The 10,344-nt window shown below is 41.4% G+C and overlaps 1 protein-coding gene across 3 annotated transcripts in view; it reads right to left on the bottom strand.

Annotated features, from left to right (window-relative positions):
- The window catches only part of arhgdia (Rho GDP dissociation inhibitor (GDI) alpha), a 50,889-nt gene extending 42,471 nt beyond the window's left edge, over positions 1–8,418 (bottom strand). The window contains exon 1 of one of the 3 annotated variants that reach the window (XM_041216996.1): positions 8,305–8,418. The gene's annotated coding sequence lies outside the window, so the exon portion shown is untranslated. Of the gene's footprint in view, positions 1–7,414; positions 7,436–8,304 lie in introns of those variants that run through there. The other 2 variants (XM_041216998.1, XM_041216997.1) reach the window with 2 other exon arrangements.
- Between the last annotated feature and the right edge of the window lie 1,926 nt (positions 8,419–10,344).

Consider the following 10,344-nt stretch of genomic DNA (forward strand, 5'->3'; position numbering starts at 1 on the left):
TCAGCCATGATCTTATTGAATGGTGGGGCAGGCTTGAGGGGCCAAATGGCCTACTCCTGCTCCTATTTCTTATGTTCTTACGTTAGGTTATCATTTTGAATGTGGCATCTCCCCTTCCACAATAATTCGCTTGTTACAGGTAATTTCCTGAGGATATTTATTTTAAAATGGCTTCTGTAAACATTCCGAGGATAGGACATGAGTGAAATTAAAGCTGCATAACTAAAAATATTCATTACTGACCTAGCTTAAGGTGAGAAATTCATATCATAATCAAGGGCAGAGCATTAATAGACATGATGTAATACACTCAGCTCAATTCTCAGCAGCAACCCAGGGTTCAACTGAAATGCCAAATGCCCCGCAATCTAAAGGTGAATCCTTGCAATTCATTATAAACTGTAATTATCTGAAAAAATGACCCACCAACACACTAGAGGATGCCCTCCCAAACGCAAGACTTTTCTCTTTACTTCCACACTCAGTAAACCAGGTGATATTTAGATACACAAATATTCAGGCATTTATTTTGGAAAAAATGATTTAACCTTTCAAAGTCAAATTTCAGGCATCTTTACATTTAACAGAAAAAATGCCACCCCTCAATGTTTATAAACAGGACTAGGATTACATGTAATTCAGATGCATCCAAATTAGGTTTGAAAAGTAAAGAAATAGTTATCCATTGTGTTAAACAGAAAGGTAAGTATGGTGATGCAGGCGGCCCAAAGCGAAAGCAGTTTTAGACCAGACTAAAACAGTGTTCGCACTAACGAAACTTAAGGTGGTTACCCAATCTGGGAAAACCAGCATCAGATGGGGACAATGTTGTGATTCATAAATATAATTGACAGCCAGTTACACAATGAACATCTCCAGAGCAGTCAATAACATAGTAGTCTGTCATTTATAAATGTATCCAATAATCCCCAAAGTGACAAGTAAATAAGGACATGGTATCCAGGCCACCTTGTTTGCATATTTCAAGATCAAGAATTTTGTCGACTTTCCATAGTAGCTATCCCTGCTTACATCAACCAGGTGCCATGGCAGCACAAGTTATAGTTGGGGAACTTTTGTCAAAAAGTAAATTGGGCAATAACATTTCAAAATTGTTGTACTTTAATTATTACTTTAGAGCCCATTAAGAAAATGCATCAATTTTAAACAATTACACATTACTCCTGAAATTCTAAGATGCACTCACCCATTAATGAGAATTGCCTGCTTAAGTATACTTGGCAATATTAATCAAAGTAGTCAATTGGGAACATCTGTCTTTAGCAGGTACAAATTGAAGTGGTATGAAACTCTAAAACCAAGCATCAAATTTCATTTAAACCACATTATTTAACTTCACTGTATACATAAATGCTCAAAAAACACTTTTTTCATCAGTTGGAGTCAAATTAGTTCTTACTATTTGACATGAAAAGATGACAGCCTACTTAAGGTGATGCAATTGCCTCTGGTACGAAATTCACAAAGTCACTACAGAAATCTACTTTAGAAGACCACTTTCTTCTTCTTCTTCACTTCCTCCTAAGGGCCCTTGACGTCACAACTCATATCCCCAGAGACAGAAAAGATCAGAGGCTTTTGCCAATTCTTGTTCTCACTGATACAAAAAGGTGCCAAAGACACTGGCTAGGCTCTAGTCAGTGGACTGGCATAACGAGGTCCCTGCAATAGAAAATGTCTGCCTCTGTGCAGCACTGTTCCTGGGTTGAGGCTGGGAAATACTGGCAGTCCCCAAAACTGCCTCTTAAAAAATTACATAACATGAAACCAAAAACTGCCAATTGTTCTAAGGGAGTCAGTCAAGGAATCCATAATTGTACACAAAATACTGATATTGTACTAAAAAATTGTCACAATCCTCAATCAATATTACAAAACATCAGGCAAAAAGAAAAAGGATATAAAAAAAAACCTTACAGTAGTTCTAATTCTTCACTGAAAGTACCATGGAATCAGACCCTTAAGACTAGCCCAATTATCTTTTGACAACTACTAATTAATCACGAGAAAATATAAATCTTGCAGAATCAGATTTTAAAAGGCGATTGACAATTGTTTCCTATTTAGCAGGGAAATAGTCACAACTACATAATCTCAACTGGGAGACAAGAGTTTGGAAAGGTTTTTGCCTGGGGAAGGCTGGCAGGTGAAGAAATGAGAAAAATGAAGAGTGAGTTGCAGTCTCTTATAATTCCAGTGTTTCTGCTAGTTGGCAAAAAAATAATCAACAGAAGTGTTACAATATAAAACATTACCAAATTCCATTAATTATGGACTCTCAGGAAACATTATTTAATCACAAAAGATTTGAAGATAAAGCTACCATGGGGTATTAATGCATAACATTTTTTATAGAGTTCCCAAACATTTGCTGAAAAGCTACAAAACACTGGAGATATGCATGCAAAACCAAAGCAATTTGTCATGCAAACCTCTCGTGATCCAACTTTGTAGCCCTGCCAGGTTCAAGCTGTTTCTCCATCTTTCTCTTGCATCAATGCTCAAATATTGCTTTTATTTCTCCATAATAAACTTAGATGCTGGAGAGTCGATTCCAATTTCTGTAAATTCCTGCTGCCTGATTTACACCCTGAAGATTTCCCTGTAGGTTTCAACACTTTTCCCCCCACACTTGCCCTGTTGGTTCCAGAGCCATAAAATGAAGGGGCTGTGGGGATGGGAGAAACAAAAATTTGCATTAAAATATACAAAACTTCACATGAAATGGAAGAAGGTAAAGGTAGATAAGGGAAACTCTATAAAGAATAAAAGCAAAGTAAATTTAAAGGCAAATTGTGCAACACTGATGAAAGGGGTTTAAAAGTTAATAAAATATAAGCAAAAAATTGTGGTTCTGATGTAATACTGTAGGCTTCCATTCAAAAAGTTCCAATTGGAGCATATGCATATTGCCTCTGCTGGCAACTGGGCGTTGAATTATTACAATTATGGATGCAATTCTGATATAAAGCTGATCTTATTAGTGTTCTCTTGCAATGTCACAAAAATAAATCCTGCTGGCTTTGACACATAACATTTATTATAATCCGGGGGGGGAAAAAAGAAAATCGCAAAAGTTAGGAAAAAAAACTTCACTGTACATTTTCCATGGGTTCAGTTTTAAAACCAATGATTCAGCACTGCGCTCGGGTTAATTATTTATTCACTGTCATGCATATATTAGTGTTATTGTAGTTGCATTGAGAAATGATGTGGTTGCAAAGTAATAAGAACTAGCATAAAATTTATTCACAGACTCAAAGCCTCATTGCAGTTTAGTGCCTAAGGAACACCTTGGATCATTTATATGGTTACAAATATCCTTCTTTGGCAATATTTTCCCAATAAAGACAACAGGATCCTGCCCTCCCACCCCTACCCAACTGCCAAAATAAAAATGAACATAAATGGTGAGGTTATCACATTAGAGAATGCTACACTGCAGTCAACAGTAAAGAGTTTTTAAAGGCTGATGTAGTGTAATGTGACAAATGGATCCAAGCAAACAACCTAGGAAAATCTCTTCTTACCCAGCAGATAGTTAGCATGCTATCAAGAGAATTTACGAAACGCACATAAGATGCTTCCTCTATACCCAAACCAGGACAAGCAGACATATTGTATTCCTATAACTGGTCCATCAGACCAAACACTATCACAATAACAACTTAAAGACACTAGGGCCATACATCTGTCATTACCTTCAAAACATCTCAACTTCAGTATCCCACAGTAACTGTCTCAGGTTATAACTGCTACAGTAAACACTCCTCTGACTTTGCTGTTGACTTTATACCTAACAATTAAAATTATTTTATTGCATCGGTTTTCTAGTGCATCTGGTCCTGCTCAAAGCAGCTCTTAGCATATGTATGTATGTTGTCCTGCTCTGTGAGTTCATCAGAAAATACTAACATAAGACAGCAGTTGAAATGTTAACACAAAGTTTCTACTTGATACCTACAGTACCAAAACACTTGTTTCTGAAGCGTGGCTATTAAAATGTTACCGCCCCATGGTAATGTATTGCAACATAGCGTTACAATAAGGTTAACAATCAAGGAATGTGGTCATTTTAGCAGTGAGTATACTGCACATGATATTTGTATAGATTTATTTTCTAGGGAATTAATTGGATGCATCTGTCACAATGCAATACCAGAAAATGACTCTTATAATTTGGGACCCTTTACAACATCCTGGAACAGGCTTTTGAGAAATAATCTCATATGAAAGAGTGTACCTAATGTCTATGCATACTGCATAGAGCCAAACAGAAAACTTCAATGAATATCGGAAATTATTAATATTTGTTTTAGTTTTTCACTATTTTGTTTCAAGCCCAGAAATTACTACTAGTGACATCAACAAATTATTACATTCAAACAATATTCCTTTATGTACTATTTTAACAAGTTATTCATCCACTAGTTTTTACAACAGAATTGCAAGTTAATGAATCATTAATGGAATAAAAACAGAATGTAAAGTAACTGCCATAGAACCGTTATGAAATCAGAATATTGCAGCCTGCATCATCTTGAAATTCTCTCATTTTCTGCAAAGTATAGGCTTCAAGCCTATACAAGCCCAATTCAGATCATAACTTCTCATGTTTGAGACAAAGATTACAACTCAAATGTAATGTGTACCATTACATAATTATTCATCGGCCTCATTATTACACAATTCTTCAAAATTTGGGTCTAATTAAGTGAGGAATTCTATATAGTTTTCCCTGCAAAATAATCTTAAATTAGAGATTTGCTTTCTGAAGGGGCTGACATTGGCAGAGATTATTTGAAAAAGAGGTGGAGATACACCATTGGTCTATCAAGGACCATTTGTAATTATCTTTATAACAGTGAGACAGGTGAAAAATCATGAAAATGTGGAATATATGCAAATGAAGATTAAGCCAAGTATATGATCAGATTTTGGTATATGGGTAAAATGTGGCTTGTATATTTACGTGGAAAAAACATTTTTGAGGGATAAATATTATACCCTATGGCTAGTCCGCATTTATACCTCAATCAAAAATCCACCTCAGATGGTAACTACGATGCAAATATATTTCCAATCTCAACTATACAAATCTGTGTGAAGAGGAAGTTGGACAGATTCTGAGCACTTCTTTACTGGGAGTAAAAAAGTCTACAAAGTTCTCAACAGCCAATTCAAGAACTCTAGGTGGTCATCTGCCTGTCCTGTTAGAAAAATGGAAACTGTCAGTGACATTGTCCAACAGAAATAAATTGAAGTACAAGCAACTAATCCACTTCCCCCTTTGTTTTCAAAAAAGTAGACCAATTATGAGATGTCCACCCTGCCAACATTTTAATAAGGTGGAGGACTGTTTAAAGGACACATTTCTTCTTGGCTAAAGCCCTAATTCATTAGGATTTTCTAGATAAAACATGTGGCAGAGTTAAAGTTGATACATTTCCATACAGCAAGCAAAAGATAAATTTAAAGAGTGTTAAGATTCTATATAAGTATTCCTTAAAGGGCTATTAATTTAGCAAAGCCACTTAGACCTAGTTTGTTACATTTGTTTGAAAACTGTGCATCACAACACAACATGGACTCCCCAAACAAACAATAAGTTGAACTCACCCAAGCGCTTTTATGACTCAAGAATTTCTAACAGCACCAGGTTAAGTCACTGCCACCATTTTCTAGTTGCACCCATTCAATTTACAATTTGTGTTATAAAAGAAATAGTTCACACTGTATATTTTAACTAATAAACTTAAATGACAATGTTCAGAGCTAAATAAAACATTAGCCCCAAGTTGACCAATATTTAAGAGTTCTACTGCTTCCCAAGGCTGTAATATAAATTGCAAGCTCTTAGCATATTAATGTAAGACAATAAAAACTTGACACACAACACATACTTCCTGTCAATCTCTCACTTCCCCCTTCACTATAAGGCAACACACATCACAAGATCTGCTGGTATATTAGACTATTTCCTCTGGTCAGGGAATCATTGACAAGGGATCAATAAGACTGTCTTCCAAATATGCAAAGAAACATTAAGACAAATCTTAGAATTGGCTTTTCCAGAGGAAACAGCTGATGCAGGGGTCTCGGCATCTTTGAAGGGAAAGATTGGTAAATGTCTGAAGATGTAGGGCTATTGGAAAAAAATGTAAATCAGCAGGGATTAATTTGATGTAGCTGAGCACAGGGGTGGCCTGAATGTCCTCTTTCTGGTAACACATAACTTTTTCAGTAAACTTGGAGCTCCTTGGGAAGTTACCAAAAACAGGACTGAGGAGAAATGAATTATGATCTGAACGAAGGGAATTGCCACATTGCTAGCTAGATAGTCCTATTACAAAGCTGTGTGGGGTGATTGGGAGGAAAAACAAAATGGTACATTTCTAAAGAGAAAAAGAATTTGCAGGGCTGCAGGAAACAGCAGGGGAGCAGGTCTAGACAAGTTGTTCTTGACAAGAGCCACAGAAACAATGGGCCAAATGGGCGTCTTATGTGCTGTAGCCATTCTATGATCTCAAAATGCACATTGTGCTGGCTTTCTTACTCTAATTCCAAGATTCATCATGCCAGCCAGAATATTATAACTGAACCTGATTTGCAAATCATTATGGCAAAGAATATACATGGCCAATATGGCCGACTACCCGAGGAGGGGCCTGCTTCCCTCTGGCTGAAAGAGGTGGGGGAAAAAAGCCAGTAACACACAAGCTTGATAACCAACATAACATCGCATACAGCATTTAAGTGGGGGCAAATCTTCTGCTCGCTATGATGTACAACAAAGACACTTGTTTTACCCTCTTGTGTTGATCAATCAATCAATCGATCGATGAAGCTTATGCAAAGGTAACTTAAGAGCTCCGGATGACAATGATGGGGGGGGGGGGGGGGGAATGAACCAGAAAAGGACAGATCGCCGATATTAAAATTGCAATAAAACATGTTTCCTGGATTCCGTAGAAACAGCGCAAAAGAGGGTCGGGCGCCAAGACACCGCCCTAACCATTAGAAAGGGTTAGAGAAGGGGCAGGAAATGGGGTTATCAGAAACACACGAGGTTTCTCTCCCAGCAGCAAAGAATAAAATAAAATGCATTTCGTTTCCACTGCGGCCAAGCCAGGTTGATATTTTTTTTTAAATCGCTAATTGAATCTGCTGTTTAATCAAACAGCAACACCCGGAGGATTGGTGCAGAATCTGATTATTAACTGATCTGAAGCAGCATTAATCACACATTTCACATCTTTATTCAAAAACTGCAAACCAGGAAGTGACCCGCCATATTCCTGCTTCATCAAAAGTCAGGGAATAAAAACCCCTCCGCAGCGCTCAAATCACCTTCCCAAACCGCCCCTCCCCCCACCCACCCACCCACTGATACCTGAATTCAGTTTGAAAGGGGGATTATTCCTCCTCGTCACCTCCAACAACCCGCCTTTTAATTCAGGTACAGATCAGATTGTGGAGGCGACTGAAACCCCGCGCGCTCCCGGGAAAAAGGGTGCGGGGGAGGGAGGGGAGCACAAGACCGCGCGCGCGCGCTGCCGTGGGTAGAGGAGGTTGGGGGAGGGGGGGGCACAAGCCCACGCGCGCGCTCTTCCAGGCGAAGTGGGGACCACAAGCCCCCCCACCCCCCCCCCCCCGCGCGCTCCCGGGGGAAGGGAGGGGGGGAAACCACAAGTTCCCCTCGCGCGCTCCCGGGGGAAGGGAGGGGAAACCACAAGCCCCCGCGCGCGCTCCCGGGGGAAGGGAGGGGAAACCACAAGCCCCCGCGCGCGCTCCCGGGGGAAGAGGGGAAACAACAAGCCCCGCGCTCGCTCCCGGGAGAAGAGGGGAAACCACAAGCCCGCGCGCGCTCCCGGGGGAAGAGGGGGGCATATTCCGCCGCGCGCTTCCGAGGGAAGGAGGGGTCACAAGACCCCCCCCCCCCCCACGCGTGCGCTCCCGGTGGAAGGGGGCATAAACCCGCGTGTGCGCTCCCGGGGAAGGAGGGGATGCGCTCGCGAGGGTATCAGGGGGGGTCATGCACCCACGCGCGCTCCAGAGGGAATAGGGTGCAAACGCCCGCGCGCTCCCGGGGAGGGCAGTGGGGACACACGCCCGCGCGCTCCCGGGGAGGGCAGGGGGGACACACGCCCGCGCGCCTCCGGCAGCCGTTGGGAAGAGGGAGTGCGCGCTCCCCTCACACGCACTGTGAAGGGGGCAGCTCCATAAACCCCGGGGTGTAACCCGGCCGCAACCGTGAGGCCCGCATCCCCCCCTCTCCCTTACCGGGCTGAGTAATACAGGCCGTTCAGCTGCTTAAATGAACTTGCCACTCACACCGTCTCGCTCTCTCTCCGCCAACTCCCCGAATGAGCGGCTCCGCCCGACTGACAGGGCGGGGGGGGGGGGGGGGGGGGGGGGGGCGGGCCCGTGCGTGCGTCACTTCCGGACCAGCCCTGGCGGCCCCTAGCGGCAGCTCCCTGGCACTGCCTGCAGGGAGGAGGCTTGCCCAAGGTGGAGTAGAGGGAGAATATTGGCGTTGGGCAGGGCCACTAAACAACCCTTTAGGGCAACATGAATTATAGGGATGGCCCACTAAACTAAAAAAAGCAAATTACTGCAGATCTGAAATGAAAACAAAAATGCTGGAAAAATTCAGGTGCCTGATGGGCAGCACGGACACGATGGGCTGAAGGGCCTGTTTCTGTGTTGTATAACTCTATGACTCTATGTGTGGCAGCATCTGTGGAGAGAGAAACACAATTAACGTTTGCAATCCAATATGACGCTTAGCACTTTTTTTTTATCATTAGGGATGGTCCAATCCAGCAATACCACCAAACTAAAATTGTCAGCAGTGACTGGGTTTAGTGCTTCTGACCTAACAAAAGTTGGGACGAATAGGGACAGAAATGTTTTTCACCTTTGCTAATATATAGCCTCTCAATCAATCTAACATTGGCGTGACATTTGAATGGCATTAGAACTTATTTTACTTACTCTGTTGCACAGCAAGTAGCTTGGATCTGGAATACACTGCCCGACAGTCTGGTTGAGGCAGATTCAATCATGGCTTTCAAAAGGGGATTAGATCATTATCTGAACAGTAAAAATTTGCAGGGATACAGGGAAAAGGCAGGGGAGAGACTCTAAATGAATTGCTCTTGCAAAGAACCAGCAGGGACATAATGGGCCAAATAGCCTCCTACAGTGCTGTAACCATTCTGTGATTCTATTTTATCAAGAACACGATTTAAGATGAATGGTAGGGAATGCAGAAAACAATAGAATTTAGAAACAACATTGCTGACATTGATCCTTTCCCATTTAAAACTACTTATCTGGAATTGGACTGCCTGGGGAAGTTCCTAATAGGTGTTCCAGGAACAATGTGATTTAGTAAAATAACCATTTCATTTTCAGGAGTTTGGGTAATGCCCTTGAGCCACCTGAACTTTGAACTTATGTTTTCCTTGCTTTTTGCTTGTTACTCGTTTATTACTCATTCCTGTCCCCATGATTTGAAATTCAGTTGGCTGGTCCTTACAAGGCCAGACTAATGACTCAACCCTGGTCTGAGCTGCACCTTCCTATTCTAAGTTCAGTCATTTATAAGCAATATATGATGAAAACAGGACATGGTAGGAAGTAGAAAGGTCATCTTGACCAACAATCTCTCTGGTTTATTGTTGCTGTCAGTCTGTCCTCCCACCATCTCATCAGCTCTGTCTGTCCCCTATTTCTACACATATTGCTGCTTGAAGTTAATTCTATTCTTTAGTGTTGTGAAATAATTGGACTGAGATATTGGCTGCGACAATTATTTTACAATTTTGAACAAAGAATTGTTGCTCCACTCTGAGGTTTTAAATCCTGGAGTAGCATCAATGTCAGCAGTGTACTGCCCTTATGAAAAAGAGGTGAGCCTTAAGGAAGTTCTAGTGGGGCCAGTTCTCTTTCACCCAGTGGTTGAGCATCCCTCCCTCATCTGCCGTTGCATTAGGAAATCCAGCTTTGGGTGTGGTGGGCCATCACATCCAAACCCAACTCTGATCTTACCTAACTTTCACAATATTCAGTAGATGGTCACTGGATTGTGATCAGGAGGAGAAACCTTAAATAATTTTCTGCTCCATAACCAACTATTGCCTGGGCTGAGATCAGTGAAATAAGAATGTAGCCTTGTGATCTGTGGCTATGTTAAAATCTACCCCTTTGACCAAACCTTTGGTCATCAATATCTTCTTGCATGGTTCAAGTTTAGTCCGCTAATGCTCTTGTAAAGCATCTTACAGTTTTCTACATTAAAGTCACCAAATTAATTCA

Source organism: Carcharodon carcharias, chromosome 22, assembly GCF_017639515.1.
Source record: "Carcharodon carcharias isolate sCarCar2 chromosome 22, sCarCar2.pri, whole genome shotgun sequence".
Classification (NCBI taxonomy): Eukaryota; Metazoa; Chordata; class Chondrichthyes; order Lamniformes; family Lamnidae; genus Carcharodon; species Carcharodon carcharias.